Source organism: Phascolarctos cinereus, unplaced genomic scaffold (assembly GCF_003287225.1).
Source record: "Phascolarctos cinereus isolate Bilbo 61053 unplaced genomic scaffold, phaCin_HiC Scaffold_1;HRSCAF=81, whole genome shotgun sequence".
Lineage (NCBI taxonomy): Eukaryota > Metazoa > Chordata > Mammalia > Diprotodontia > Phascolarctidae > Phascolarctos > Phascolarctos cinereus.
The window spans coordinates 23,725,231-23,741,796 of NW_027555514.1; the positions used below are offsets into that span (position 1 = coordinate 23,725,231).

The 16,566-nt window shown below is 39.6% G+C and overlaps 1 long non-coding RNA gene across 1 annotated transcript in view; it reads left to right on the forward strand.

Annotated features, from left to right (window-relative positions):
- Nucleotides 1-232: 232 nt before the first annotated feature.
- LOC110213145 (uncharacterized) overlaps nt 233-16,566 on the forward strand; it is a 41,148-nt gene continuing 24,814 nt past the window's right edge. Inside the window, exon 1 of the long non-coding RNA XR_013486838.1 lies at nt 233-314. This is a non-coding gene — a long non-coding RNA (uncharacterized LOC110213145). The remainder of the gene's footprint in view (nt 315-16,566) is intronic.

The following is a 16,566-nucleotide window of genomic DNA, read 5'->3' on the forward strand; positions in this document are numbered from 1 at the left end:
TTGAATGCTTGGCAGTTTAGTTAGAAAAAGGAGCTCAGTGCCTGGTATTTTATCCTGCCAAGTGATCTTCAGAATCTTCCTAAGACAAATTCAATGGAAGTGATTCAGTTTCCTGGCATAGACTATCCGGGTTTCGCGAGCATACGGCGATGAGGTCAGACAACAGCTCTATAAACCTTCAGTTTGGTAGTCAGTCGAATAACTCTTCTTTCTCATACTTTCCTTTAGAGCCTCCCAAACACTGAGCCAGGTCTGGCAATGGTTGCATCAACCTCATTATCAATGTGTACATCCCTGAAAAGTACATTACCAAGGTAAGTGAACTTATCCACAGCATTCAAAACTTCTCAATTCGATGTAACCAATGGTTCCACATATGGACGGTGTGGTGGTGGCTGATGGAGCACCTGTGTTTTCTTGGTGTTAATTGTTAGACCAAAATTGGCATAAGCAGCAGAAAACCAATCCATACTTTGTTGCATCTCAGCTTCAGAGGCTGCATTGAGTACGCAATCATCTGCAAACAGAAAATCATGCACCAACACTCCCTCCACTTTGGTCTTGGCTTGCAGTTTTTCAGGTTGAAGAATTTACCATCAATGTGGTATCTGACCTTGATGCCATGTTCATTTTCATTGGAAGCATTTGGCAACGTGGCTAAAAAGCATGAGAGCAAGCACACAACCTTGTTTCACTCCATTGCTGACTAAGAAAGCAAGAGAGCGTTGTCCATTATCCAGAACCCAGGCAAGCATGCTGTCATGGAGTTGACGTACAATGCTGATGAACTTCTCTGGGCAACCAAATTTTGACGTAATTTTCCATAGGCCCTCGTGGCTGACAGTCTCAGAGGCCTTGGTCAGATCTGCAAACATTGTGTACAGACCTCTGTTCTTTCCCCTGGAGTTCTTTCTATTTACGTTGATGTGGTCTTTGTGTAGACTTTTTCTGGCTCTGCTTACTTTACTTGGTATCAGCTCATCTAAAGCTTTCCATGTTTCTTGGGATTCTCCATATTCATTACTTCTTACAGCCCAGTCCTATTCTATCACATGTATGTAGCACAATTTGATATGCCACTCTCCAATCCATGAGTATCTACTATTTACTTCCAGCCCTCTTAAAATTAACTTACTGCTGTGGACATTCCCTCCCTGCTGGTACCAGGACCACAGGACCTCCAACTTACTGAGCTGATGCCATTAGTGTTAGGGTCACAAGACCAAATGACTCTTGGTCGTAGCCCCTAGTAAGACCTGGAAAATCAGAACAGTATTGGGGAGACTATTTTCTCCCGGGTACTTTGCCTAGAGTTAAGGTAAAGTATCCCCAGATAGATAACAGCGCTTTGGTTTCCAGTCTGAAAAGCTAGACTGCCCATTGGCCTGATTACCTGAGACAAGAGCATCCTTTTCCATTCAATTCTATTCTTTGTGAAAAGAGCTAACCATTACCTCTAGCAGACACTATTCAGCATGCTATTTAAACATACAATAAACAGTTTAGAGGAAGAGGTGGAAAAATTCAAACCCTCAACTACAACATTCTCCTGGAAGTGATCTCTTCCTCCTCCCAGGCCATTATTGATGTATTGCATTCTGCCTTGTTATTGTCATTTGTACATATGTCTTCTCTGTATCTCCTACTATACTATAAGTTTCTTGAAGGCAAAGACTGTATCTTCTTTTTTTGCCTTAAGCTAATGGCAGCTAGGAGGTGCAGTGGATAGAGCACTAGGCCTGGAGTCAGGAAGATCTGAGTTCAAATCTAGTCTCAGACACTTACTAGCTGTGAGACCCTGGGCAAGTCACTTAACCTGTTTCCCCTCAGTTTCCTCAATGATAAAATAAAAATAATAATAGCACCCAGCTTCCTGCATTGGAAAGAGAATCAAATGAGTCAATATTTGTAAAACACTTAGCACAGTGCCTGGCACATAGTAGATGCTAACATGGCATCAAATATTTATTATTATTATTATTATTATTATTATTATTATTATTATTATTAGTTCAGTAAGTTTGTGGACAATTTCTATTAAGGGATTCCAAAGACCTGTATATAAGGGGCTGGTGTAGAGGAAACACATTTTTACTTCCTTGTACACTCTAACCTGATTTTTTGTGTGGTTCTATCTTCCCTTTCTGTCCCTGACCTTATCTGCTACATTTTCTTCCTCCCTGTAGGCTCTCTCTACCCTCATTTGCCATTTGTCTTCTCGAATCTGCTATTAGGTAATGACCTGGTAAACACATGCACATTGATTGATTGGTACGGTTCATGGGTTGCCTTACCCAGAAGTCCCACACTGTACTCAGTCATTTATTACCTGAGTAATCTTGGGTAAGTCGCTTCATTTCTTTGGGTTCCAGCTTTCGCATCTGTAAAATAAAAGGATTGAATTAGATGATTTTAAAATTCCCTTCCATCTCTAAACCGATGATCCAGCAAGAATAGCTGCATTTTAACAAATGACCAAACCTCAGACCAAAGGAATAAATGAACAGCTAATTGTGGAATTAAAGGCAGTGGAAGTACGCTGAAGGTATTTCAGCCCATAGGCAGATGCCTAATAATAGGCAATCATAGTGTATTTGTATAGTGCATTAAGGTTTGTGAAGTGTTTTACATGCATCTTACTTGATTTTTTCCAGTCAATTCAATTCAGTTGAATCAAAAGAATATTTTAAGTGCCTACCTTGTGCAAAGCATTGTGGGATAGGCAATGGAGATACAGAGATGCAAAATGAAGTGGTCTTTGCCTTTAAAGAACTTGTAGTCCGCTAAAAGTATGACACATGCCCAGATTGGGTGTAATACAGGATAGAGCATATTGGGGGCAAAAGAGAGTCAGACAGAGTTCTCTAGGAAAATCTGAGGGTGAAAAGAACATTTTCAGCTTTGTGTTTTAAAGTCCTTTCTTCACAAACAACAGCACAAACAAACAAACAAAACCCATGGGAGAAAGTGTCAAAGAGAAGACCGGTCCCTAAAGCAAGCACTGAAGGAAGAGAAGGAGGGTCATTTCTGTGCTTATTTATGAGGAAAGGGGAGAAGTTCTTTCTTATGTTGCATGTAGTCATAGTGGTGTTAGTGGTGGTGGTGGTGGTAGCAGTAATAGTAGTAGTAGTAGTAGTAGCAGCAGCAGCAGCTAGTATTTATATAGCATTTTAAGATTTGCAAAGTATTTTACAATTATTATCCCTTTTTAACCTTACAATAACCCTGTGTATTATTATTTCCATTTTACAGATTTTGAAACTGATGAATAGAGCTTGGTAGAGTAGTCTCCTAGCAGCATTGTTAATGTTATCCAAGATCAAGTTCCCCTTCTCCCTCATATTCTGGACTTTAGCTGCAGAGAGACTTTCCTCTGTGGGAGTCAGGAGTCTTATGTGAGACCAGAACTAACCTAGGAAAAAGTAAAGGGAAAATGTATTTTCTAGAAACATGGCCAAACTGGTTTGCTGTTACTTAACTCCTCATATCTGTCCCAATTCAGTGTTTCACTGTTCCAATGCTATTTATGACTTGATTGTATTAGCTGGTGAGCTGCTGATTATCGAGGCCAGAGTCAACTTCGGAAATTCCCAATTTTCAAATTGGGTAGAAGCAAGTGAGCCAAGATAGTACATAATAATTGAAAATCCTCGGGATTTGAAACCTAGTCCATGAGTGTTCAGACAAGGTGAGACCTAATGCACTATTGTCAAGGCCTTCTGGGTCTTAACAGGACCATTCGGTTCTAATGCCCAAAATTGCATTTCTCCTTTATCCCTCTCCACCACTGATGTCAGTGTAAGTAACTAATGGTAACAAGAATTGAATACCAATAATCCAAGAACGTAACATTTTAATTCAACTTAACAACCTCTATTAAGTGTGTAAGGCCCATGGGCAAGGTCAGATCAATGTAGAGCCTCATCCAGCCACCTCAGACTAAGGAGAACAAAATCGTGCTTGCCCTCCATGAACTTACAGTCTACTGCATGGAGAGAAGATGTTCACGAATAAAACATAGAAAATGATAGAAAGTAATTTTAGGAGGGAGGAAACACTGACCACTGCAGAGCTTGGAAAAGGTCTTGTAGTAACGGTATTGTGCTCTGGATGAAGTTATGGATTCTGAGAGGCAGGGGAAGGGAGTGGGTACGTTCCAGACAATGGTGGGAGAGTGAATGCAAGGCATGGATTGAGAATGAACGGAGACTGAAGAGTCTGCAGGCCGTTGTGGAGGGTTGTTCAGAACATGAACTATTGATGTGACATTCCATCCTGGGGGGGTTAAGTCAGGGGATTCTTCTTCCCCCCAGTTTCACATGAATGGATTTATCAGGATTTTCAGGTGCATGTTTTTGTCATTCTTAAAGTGGCTACCAGTAATTTTGGTGAAGGAGTTTGGCAATTAACTTTGTACGTATGTGTGGAGCTTAGACCAACGATTTATTAAATTAAGATCCAATCCAACTTCAAATGGTTTCCTTGGGTACTTTGATGCCATTGTTCAGTCCTATCACATGTCCTATGACAAGTTCACGACTGACAGAGCATTAGAGCTAGATCCAAGGGTGTGCTGGTGTCAGCCTGTACTTGCTCCCAAAAACAAATCACTAAATTTTCGGTAGGAGTATTTACACGTCGGAAATTAGTGAATATTACACCTTGGTGCTTGAGTTATTGTTCAGACTTAAGAAAGGGATGGAGAAAATGTTAATAAGGCTGATTAAACTTTTTTAAAGTGTCATGCGGTTTTAGAGAGCTGGTTGTTGAATATTTGCTAGCACACTCATGGCTGGACCAGACTTGGGAGCCTTTTCATTTTACAGATAAGGAAATAGACTTGCCTTCCAAGTCCCAAGAGCAGTGGACTCAAACTGGACATTTTTTAACCCTAAGTCCATAAATACACTATAATTTAGTGGAATTCCTACTGAGAAAGGAGCTATAGGGACCCCAATTGGTTTGCTCTAGTCTTTGTATTACTGGCACATAATAAGTGCTCTATAAGTGTTTGCTCGGTAAATTCCAGTGAGCCCAACCCTTGAGAAATTCATGCTGTCGAAGTAGGCAATATTCTATAGTGGAAAGAACATTAAATTTGGAGTCAGAGGACCTGGTTCTGCTACTTTGTTACCTCTGTGTCCTTAGATAAATCACTTCACTTCTCTGGGACTCAATTTCCTTTTCTGTAAAAGGGGGAAGTTGACACAATGAGATGCGTCCAGCTCAAAATGCTCAGATCCAAAATTTCTGCCTCTAAACTGTTTGCTTCCTTCTTATTATGTTTGCCAGCAAGCAAAGTGCTTCCTGAGCTTTAAAAGCCTTCCCGATTAATCTTGCAGTGAAATTGCAATGTTGCATTTGGGGCCTTGGCTTTATTTCCATAACAACAGACTGATAGGTCTTAAACACAGGAGAGTGAAGATATTTTAATGCTGCCTCTCCAAACCCCATTCTTCTAAGCACTTTCCCCTTCATTTTAAAATCCTTCCGAGAAAAGTTTAACCCATCCAATGGATCGTGATTTGGTTTTGGTTGACTCGTTATCCCCCCTCACCCCAAGTAGAAGCTATTTATCTTATAAAAAGCTTTGAAAATAACTCTGTATTGATATTTCCTAGTGAACTAAAAGTTCCATCTTTGCCAACACAAAAGGATTTGCAACCCAAGGCTCTGAATCATAGATTGCTAGCGCTGGAAGACATGAGAGAAATCCAATCCATTACCCTCATTGAGCAAGGAGGAAACCGAGTCTCAGAGAAGGAAAGAGATTTGCCCAAGGTCATACGACTTACCAGCATCAGAGCTGGGGTTTGGAGTCGGGTCTCCTGATGCCCAGTCCAGAGTTCTTTTCATTGGATGGTGCTGTCTGGGTTTAAATGCAGTCTCATCTCATATCAGAGTGGAGACCTGACATTTGGGAATTACACCTACCCTTTTAACATATGTTGGTCAAGGTCAAGAATCTGGAGTGCCTTGTAGGTGAGTACACTGACCTGTGTTCAGTACATAAAAATGGTCAGCGATATAGCAGGTTGGTCTGTTCTCTCCAGGGATGGTGACACAGAGGAATTATCCGACTAGGTCATTTTTCACTGGAAGAGTATGTTCAGGTGGTAAATTTTCTCAGTTTCATTTTTCTTGGCTATTTCTTTGCTTGTTTAATGTTTTATTAATGTATTATTAGGCAGCAATGCCTAATGGGCAGAGAGTTGACATCCAAGCTGGGAAGACCTAGGTTCAAGTCACGTCTCTGACACAAGCAGACTGTGTGACCCTGGTTGAGTCATCTCCTATATCAGCGTTATGGGAAACTCTCTGAGAACCAGTTGCCCAGTCCGTATTGGTAGGGGAGTTTCTTCATTGGGAGCACCCTATAATGACATCATGGAAATTTAATACTGAATACCGGTACAAATACCTAAATCTAAATATTAACTATTTATACTTAAATGAATTGATTTCAATGCATAAAGTATTTCAACCACTCTAAGCCCCATTAGGATTCCTTGTCTATTTGCTTTCATTCAGTTTTCCAGATAAGTTAGAGTTTACTTGAATTTCATTCTTTTTTTTTTTTTTTTGCTTTTTTGGCATTATTTTATAAGCATCTCCTCAGGTTTCTTTGTGCTCTTCTTCACACTTGTCCATCTTAATTGCAATAGAGAATTCCCATTAGCGTATCACAGTTCTTCTAACTACCACTCCCCTACTGTTAGGCATTGTGGAGAAACAGATAATATTCATTTATTCCTATGAAATTGCGAGCTTGTAGCATCTTTCTGGAAAGCAGTATGGCAATACGTAGTCAAAGTTGCAAAAAAAAAAATCATCCTAGACCCAACAATTCCACTGTTGGAAATTAACCTTGAAGGCATTATCAAAAACAACAACAAAAAAAAAAATGAGCCATCTCTGTATTTTTTTTCCTAGTTATTACAAGTTATTTTGATAGTAGGAATTTACGATGGATTTTATTCATGTGATTGTAGCTTGGATGAGTAGTTTATTCCCTTGTACATCTTCATGTCTTAGGAAATTGTCTACTTCTTTACAATGCCTTGGGCATAATGCCGGTTGAGTCAAATTCCCAAAGAACCGCATAATGGAGCCCCAGAAATAGCTACAGGGCACATGAAAATGGAGAGGGAATAAAACAGTCCATCTTCCCTTCCCTTCAATGCCATTGACTGGCTGAAATATCGATCAGTAAAGGGCTTTCCAGTGAGAATTGTACATACACACAAGTCACCTCTGTCTATTCATTGTTTCACCTTTTGTTGTTTAAAACTTTAGACGAGTCATTTTACCTCTTGTATTCTCAGTTATGTCAGTCTTACTGGTCTCTGAGGTCTACAATCCTGAAATTCTATTCTATGAAATATTTGAATTTTTGTATCCCTAAAAGGGTTTATCTGCAGATTTCTTTTACCTAAGCTATCAATTCTTTCCTATGGATAATTATAAATTATCTGAGCTTCCACAGATTTTTTTCCCTGGACCACAAAGTGTCTCTTGATAATTAATATATAAATTAAAACCTAATGAGTTCTTGTTTACCTTTGAAATGCCCTTGACCAATGTCTCTAACATCTCCTTTTGCTTTTGGCATTTCACTTGTCTTTTGTCCATCTTTTGGGTCTACTTTTCAGACTCTAAGACTGCCAGATGAGAGGGCTGTGTCTACCCTACTACTGGGAAAGCCTCCAGAAAAGAAAGAGCTCTGGGTGGTCTTTCTGTCTCTGTCTCTCTATCTCTGTTTCTGTCTCTGTTTCTATTTCTGTGTCTGTGTGTCTTTCTATCTTTGTCTCTGTCTCTCTCTATCTCTGTCTGTGTGTTGTCTCTGTGTCTTTCTCTTCTGTCTCTCTCCTGAATGCTATTAATAATGTTCAGAAAACAACAAATGAAACCCTCGCATTGGACACATATCTCTGGCTTCTAGGGAAATGGTTCTATGTTCTCAATCCTTGTCTTTAATGTTTAGAGAGAATGAGCAGTACAATTCCACTTGAGTTCTCAGGTTTCTGAAATAACCTAGTCTGATCCCTTGGCTTCTGCCTCTGTCTTCACCAAATGACACCGCAGGTCCAAACTGTTATCGCCAATAGGCAGTTGGCTTCCTAGCAGATGGAGTGAGCCCCTATAGCCATAGGGGTTTTGTTTTGCTTTGTTATTTATAGAAGCAGATTGGGGTCCTAGATTTCCCCATATTTTGTCAGCCAGATATTAATTAACAAATGGAAAGTTTTCCTCCCCAGTGGATGTTCCCAGCTGATTTAAATCAGAGTAGTGGGAATTGTCAATTGCATTTAGGGGATGTCAGTTTCTGATATGTAGAAGAGCCCCTGAGATGCTGATTTGGTTATCTAAAGAAAATCGACCTCAGAGCTGAAGACAAAGACTGAAGGGTTGACTTTTTATAAATGACCTATATAATATCAAAATTAATACCCTCACTTTCTTCCACCAGGGGCCACCTCCCCTTTGTCTCTCACAAGGCCTCTCTTATCTGCCCATTTGGATCTCAAGTCAGATGGTTAGCTAGGGCGCCTAATTCTATGTTTTGTACAATGCCTCCTACATTGTCGGTGCTCAGTAAACGTTAAATAATAATATTTCATTTTTACCCCCTGTAGTTATTTGTCTCAGCCCTGGAATTGAAGCAGGCACTGTGTCTTCTCTACACTCTGCACAGTGCTTAATATCCTGCCACTGCTCACAATAAATGTTAAATAATTTTTGTAATAATCCCTTGCAAGGTTGTATCCATTGTCTAACATTGCTTTGCTACAGCAAACAGCACCGGGTGAAATACAATTATAGAATAAGGGATGGTTAAATTTATATTCATTTGGGTAATAGAGGGTTGTTCGACTATTGAAATGACTACGCACCCCTTTCTATGTGCCTTACGAGACACATAATAAATAGAACATTGTATATTTATATTGTATCTCTTTTTCCCTCCGTGGAGGGAGCTCAAAACAGTTTACAAATATTGTTTCATTAAAGGAGCAAGGCTTAAAACTGACAAGATCACCCAGATCCCCTCTCCAGGGGATTGAGCCTTTTCTTCTGATTTTAAAAATTCTCTGTAATGTTCACTGTCATTTGGCTGGATTTGCCAATTGTATCCTATAGAGAGGATGCTATATGCCCCATCAAGGCTGCTTAACTATCCTCTCTCAGACCCTATGCCTTATGGAATCTGCTTCTCTTTTCTTAGGTCTTAGATGTTCTGGGAGATTCCACAAATAGTGCCTTGAATTAATAAGATTCTAGATTTAGAGCCGGAAAAGGCCGTGCAAGCCATTGAGTCAAAACCCCTCATTCTACTGATGATGAGGTCAGAGAAAGGAAATGATTGCCTGAGCTCACACAGATCATGACCATCAGAGACAGGGTATCAACCCAGATCCTATGATTCCAGTAAGCGCTCTTTATGGCATAGTCTTATAGTAGTGTGGCCAGTCATAGCTCTTAATACTTCAGTGGTCTGTATTTCTATGTTGTGGGTGTTCCCTTCATCAACAAAGACATTTATCCCTCTGTGACTTTGTAGAGTCTATTATGCTGTGAGTTCCTTGAGAGCAGGGGGCTGTTTTCGCTTTTCTTTGTCTTCCCAGTATTCAGTACAGGACCTGGTACATAGTAGGTACTTAATAAATGCTTGTTACCTTGACTTGGTTTTCAGAAATGCTGCTCCCCTAGTGTGGAACCATAAGGCTCCAGGGTCACCCAGCCAATATATATCACAGGTGGAACTTCTGCACTACAGCCTACTGTCTGATGTGGCTAAAGTTAGGGTAGTACAGGACAAGACAGGACCACATGAGGTGGGGTGGGAAGGGAAAGGATGGGATAGAATAGAACAGGGCTTGGACTTGTGACTTTTTTGACATAGGGAACTCCCAAGTGAGGAAACTCTGGCTATCAATGTGGGTCAGCACCTTCTCTACAACTTATAGCCTGAGAGAGTCATCTAGAGCATGGAGAGTGAAGCGGCCTGCCCAGTGGTCACCCAGTTAATATGTGTCAGAGGCAGGTCTGGAACCTAGGTCCTCCTGACTTTGAGTCTAGCTTTCCATCCACAATTCACGCTGCCTCTGGGCTTAACTTATTTGGCATAAAATAGCTAAGTTTCCCATATTTATCAGTGGATCAGCAGTTGTCTGATTTCTCATAAGGACTATCTTTTTTTTTCTTAGTGAGTATTTAAAAATACAATTTGGACATCATAGAATTGTTTTAATATGTAGTTATCCAATACTTTCCTCACAGATCCCAGTCACTTTTTTTGGAAACTGTCTTATGAACTGGGGATGGGGAAAAGGGTGATGGTAGAATTTAGTGGAAGTTAATGTGGATGGGAATAAGGACAAGAGGGATTTCGGTTCTCACAGGATGAAGGAGGAGGGAGCAGTATTGACAAGACCAGATTGTTGGTGGAAATGCTTCAGATTTGGGGCTTTAAAAATGAAACGAATCAACAGTGACAAGTCTATGAAAGACGTAGGCATAAGGGCTGGGTTGTGAAGTCCTTTTGCCCTTTCCTAGATGTTCCTTGGCTTGTCTGTGTCATTCTTAAAAATCAGAGAAGCCAGGGAAAAAAGATGCAAAGGATGCAGATTCTGCAGTGTCAGGCCTTAAACTATATGATAAGGTGAGGGTATTATTGAAGTGTAAAATAGATATTTTTGATTATTAAAGATTTCTGGTATAAATAAAACCAATGTAGCCAAGAATAGAAGGAATGCAGAAATTGGGGAAAAAACTTTCAGACAATTTCTCAGAGAGGATGTGATTGAATCAGAACATTGCTGTGGTGTAGGAAATGGCCCCAGAAGCCATCTGGTCCAACCCTCTCATTTTACAGAGGAGGAAATTGAGGGCTGGAGGAGGGAAGTGAGTCTCCCAAGGTCACAGAGTGAATGGGGTGCTGGGATATGAACCCAGGGCATCTGACTCGAATTCCATCCTACTTTATGCTGTATTGTGCTGCCTCCCTGATAAGGCACCAGGTTTCAAGTCTTGCATCTGACATTTACCTGTGTGACTTTGGGCAAGTCACTGCCGCTCCTTTTGCTTCAGTTTCCTCATCTGTGAACAGGAGGAGATTGTGCTAATTGGCCTCTGGGGTCCTTCCCAGCTCCAGCTGTAGAGCCCTACAAACTTTGTACATAACTCCCAGATAGATAACAAGTCACCCGGAAGATGCTGACTGGGTTGATTGGTTTTTATGCAAACATTCCCCATCTAGTTTCTTGATATTAGCAGGTCTGTTTGTGTTTCTTGCTACCCTCCAGCCTTCCCCCATCTCCCCGCCTCCACCAGTCTTTCTTCCAGTCTCTTCCTTTCTGGGCTCTGATTCTTACTCAGCAGGCAGATGGGATCTTTTCCAAGCAAATGGCCTTGTGAGTCTTCATTTGGGGGAACATAATAAAAACAACAACAAAACTAGAGACATATGAATCCAAAAATAAGCATAATAAGGTTAGGAGATGTTGCCCCCAAAGCATAGAGGAAACAGAGGAGATCAAGATGTTTCTACCCTAAAAGGATGGCTAATGGAAGATGGGTGGCTAGGCAAGCATCAAGCCTTGGGTTGGCCCCATGGAATGAGGCTGCTGTTACAGGTCTGGACAATTTGTGGGGAGGGAGAAGCGTGATTAATTTTTATTTTATTGTTTTTGTTTTTTCTTAAGCATTCAAGCTCTTTGATAAGGTGAAAATTGACATCAGTTTGAACAGGTTTCAACCATTTTCAACCACTCGTAACTGATTTGATATTTGAGTAATTTTAAAAGTTATAAGAACAATCATAAACCACAGTTGGAAACATTTTTAAAAAGAAACATGTTGTTTAAACCAGTAAGAACCACACTCAATCTGGTCTGAACATTAAATATGTTAAGTTTTTAAAAAATATAATCTAAAAACAGTTTTAAAATATCATCTTTGTTTAAATTTTTTGTTATTTTATTCTGCACTTAAGAAATAAAACAAGCATTTCTGTGACGTAGTAGAATAGAGGAAAAAGGTGATCGTACGTGAAACTGCAAATCTATTACAGGCTACTCGCTATTCCTTTTAAATATATAATAAAGTTATCATGTAACTTTCTCATTGAAAAGCAGCAAAGACTTATGAGGATGTTTAGGCTTTGAATTTCTCTGACTTTTAATGTTGCAAAAACATTCACAGCAGCTAAAATATTCAATTTAATTTAATCATTTAAATTCTTTTTTAGAATCTGTTATAAACAGGTCCCTGTTTTAGCCTGGGGGATATGCCAGCATAAATAAGATACTGTTCCTGCCCTCATGGAGTTATGAAAGGGGATATGCTATGCCCACAATCGTAATAGAAAACATGTAAATCAAAAGCCTATAAAAGGTGTGAGGAGGGAACGAAAGATCATTATGACTAGGGGCATTGTACTGAGCTCACCCAGGCAAGAGAAAAACTGCCCAGGGGAAGAACAAGGCCTTGATGTCTTCTATCTGGTGCTGCTGCTGCTGCTGCTGGGGTGTGTGTGTGTGTAAATATGGATGGATAGCTAAATTATTTATGTGTGTATGTATGCATATACATAAACACATCAACAATGGAGCAGTCAGCCACACAGGTTCTGCCACCCCCAAGAGAAAGGGTGAAGGTGGGATTCCAGCCATAGAAGAGTAAAAGCACAGCATGAGCAAAGTAGAGTGTGGGACATGTTTAGAGATAGCTGGGAGATCAGTCTAGCCATATTAGAGGAGGCTGGATAATAGTGTTGGTTATTTTGGATGCATGAGATGAACAGATAGTGTCATGGAGGCAATGAACATGACCATGGACAGACTTCAGGAGATAGTGATTACAGAAGGGCTTGGTGTGCTATGGGGTCATGAAGAATTGAACATGACTGAACAACAAGATTGCTGCTGAAATCCCTTGCTACTCAAATTCTTTGATTCTGTAGGTTGAAGTTAGATTGTATAGGGACTAGATCGCTAGGTTAAATAACTTGGATTTTATTTAGTAGGCAATGGGGAGGTATCTGAGGATTTAGAGCAGAAGGGTAACATTATTTGCCCTATGATTAAAGATAAATTGAAGGTGGGAAAGTCTAAAGGGGGAAAGACCGTGTAGGAGGCTATTGAAAGACTGAAACTGGATGTAAAGAAAAGCTACTGGAGTAAAAGTATAAAAGAGGAAATAGATATGGAAATTGACTAAAAGAGACACAATTTGATTAGATGGGGGAGTAGGAAGAGTTTACTATGACATCAAAGTTTCAAATATGTAACTGGATGAATGTCATATATTGAACTTGAGGCACTGAAGTACCTCAAGACAGAAGTGTTGGACAGGCAGTTGGATGTGTGGGTTTGAAGTTCAAAAGACAGACTAGATCTGGAGCTATGTATTTGGGAATAATAAGTGTAGAAATAAATGATAACTAAAAATGTAGCAATGGGTGAAATTCTGACGTGAGAGAGAGTTTAGAGAGACCGCCACAGAAATTGTTAAGGGGCACAGAAGAGGATGAGAAGCCAACAACAAGAGACAAAGAAGGAAAGACCAGAAAGATGGAGAATGTAGTACTCATGGGAGACATCACTTTAAAAAAAGCATTTACTGAAGATAGATGGCATAGGGGTTGGAGTGCTGGCCTTGGAATCAGGAAGAACTGAGTTCAAATCCTGCTTTAGACATTTACCAGCTATGTGACTCCAGACAAGTCTCTTCATCCTTCCCAACTCAGTTTCTTCATCTATAAAATGGGGGTAATAAATCACCACTTCACGAGATTGTTGTGAGGATCAAATTAGATGATATTTATAAAGCACTTTAGAAACCTTAAAACTCAATATGAATGTTAGATATCACTATCTTCAATGACTTTTTGTAATGCCCCAATAAACCTCACTCCTATAGAACCCTCCCTTGTAACAAAGAATTAGAGCTAAGTAAAACAAGCTAATACGTTGGCCATGTCTAACAATTTTTACTTCATCCTGCACCTTTAATCTACCACTTCAATTTGAAAACAGGGAAGGTATGGTTAGAGAGGGCTAGAGCAGAAAGGAAACTGTTTGCAACAGTAAGGATCAATGTATGGTGGTGGAAGGATTGCCAAGCAGCAAATGGAGTTCCCAAATTTCATTACTGTCAAATTTTGACCCAGGTATCCCTAGGATGCACATTTTTTCTGGGACCTTTATTTTTTCATTTCATTATTTTTTTCATTTTCATTCATATTTTTTCAAATATCCAGAGTCACCCAGCAAGTCAGTGACAAGTCTGGAAGCAGTCATAGGTCAGCTGGTGCATTGTAATGTATTTGGATTTAAATGGAAGAAGAAACAGTACAGTGTTGTATAAAGATTACTGATTGAGTGGGTGCTGGAAATCCTAGGTTATGGTTTCTTCTTTGCCCTTGTCTAGCTATGATCAAGTGTGTTAGCATCATTTGGCCTTGATTCCTTCATTCTTCAAAGCAAAGGATTAGATGGTTTCTGCAGTCCTTTCTAGTCCTGACATTCTGTGATGTTGTGATTCTGAAGTCATTACCACCTCTAAAATTCATTCATTCTTTCTTTCAACAAACATATCTTTGAGATTAAGCCCCACTGTGCTAGCAGTTACGGTTCTATTTCTTATGAAAGAAATCTCTTGCTTTTCCTCAGACAGATATCAATTTCACATTGCTTGAAGTTTCATAAACAAGCCCTGGGTGATTGATATGTATAATTTGTTGCTGGTGATGATGGGCATGGTTATACCATCAAGTAGGGTATTATCAAGCATTACTATCTTATTTTAGTGTTTTGCTATTTTACACGAGGGAAAACTACAAGATCGTTAAGTGGCTAGATATAATCATGGAGCCGGTCAGTACATCTCCAGTAGAAATGAGATGGAAGGAAATGAGATTGAGATTGGAAACAGTGTCAACCAATCGGATCTCAGTTGGGAATAGATGGCTGCCTCTTGATTGGATGCTGGCAGAATCCACAGGAAGTGATTAATGTTTGGCTTTTTCTGAGTTCCCTAGGACCTCTTCCCAGGGGAATGCGAATATAAATGAAAACTCAGCCATATATTTAAACTATCCGTCATAGTAGAGAGACTTTCAGAGCGTTTGGATTAAAGAGATTTTTGAAAGTATGTATAAGCAATACATGGACTGACTTTTTATTTCAGCAAATATTAAGATGTATTATCCCTTGAGGTTTGTTATTAACCTCAGGTTCACCTCCGTTAATATTTACTCCTCTGGTTAATAAATCCTGAAATTCGCTTCAACGGTAGCCAACATCTGGGTATTATGAGTTATTAATCTTACCCGAGATAGAAAATGGTATGGATATTTTTCTTTTACTAGAGTTTTTTTTTTGTGTGTGTGTTTTTTTCTTTTTAGAGTGACATAAAAGCTAATTCTTCTCTGAATTTCTGAACTGTCTATTTATTTTTAGAAACTGTTACGATTGTGACTCCAGACTATTCTACCAAGGTGCTGTCCTTAGAAAGCTCAGAATGCACTGCAGCATGAAGGGGTCAGAAAGACAATATTCTTGATCTCTCCTCTGTGAAAATTACTGTGACCTGAGGGAAATAAGAAATGATCGTCCCTCAAACCATAGCTACTCCTCACTTAACTATTTTCCTTTGATTTGAGAAAAATGTAAAAGACTAACATTCCGAAGGAGAGATTTAATGATCCTGTTGTGTATTCTGCCACATGTCGTCACTTGTTCATTTCTGGGGGCTGCATTTTAAGAAGGACCCTGAAAAGCTGATGTGTTTCCAGAGAAGGGTAAGAAAATTGGCAGAGCATAGATAGGGATGAACATGAATTCAGAGACTTATATGAACTGATTCAGAGCGACACTGAATAGCTGTGTGACCCTGGGCAGCCCACTCTGACTGTGGATAGATGTATAGTTTGTGATCAAACAAGAGAGAGAAAGAGTCATGGGAGGGAAAATGGATAATTTTTATTACATTAATTTAAAAAGGTTTTGCAAAACAAAACCAATTCAGCCAAAATGGGAAGAAAAGCAGGAAACCGGAAGAGAAATTTTTTTGATAAAGGTCTCATTTCTCAAATATATGGGGAACTGAACCAAATTTATAGGAAGAAGAATAATTCCCCAATTGGTAAGTGATCAAATGGCAGTTTTCAGAAGAAGAAACCAAATCTATCAGTAGTCATATAAAAATGCCCTAAATCAACAGAGAATTGCAAATTAAAACAACCCTGAGTACCCTTTTACTCCTATCAAATTGGCCAAAATGACTGAAAAGGAAAATGATGAATGCTGGAGGGGATGTGGAAAAAACAGGTACACTAATGCATTGTTGGTGGAGCTATGAATCAGCCCAACCATTCTGGAGAACAATTTGGAACTATGCCCAACGGGCTACCAAATTGTGCATACATGCCCAGCGATACAGCTATTAGGTCTATACCCCAAAGAGATCATAGAAAAAGGAGAAGGACCCATTAGTACAAAAATATTTATAGAAGCTCTTTTTGTAATGGCAAAGAATTAGAAACTCAGGGGATGCCCATCA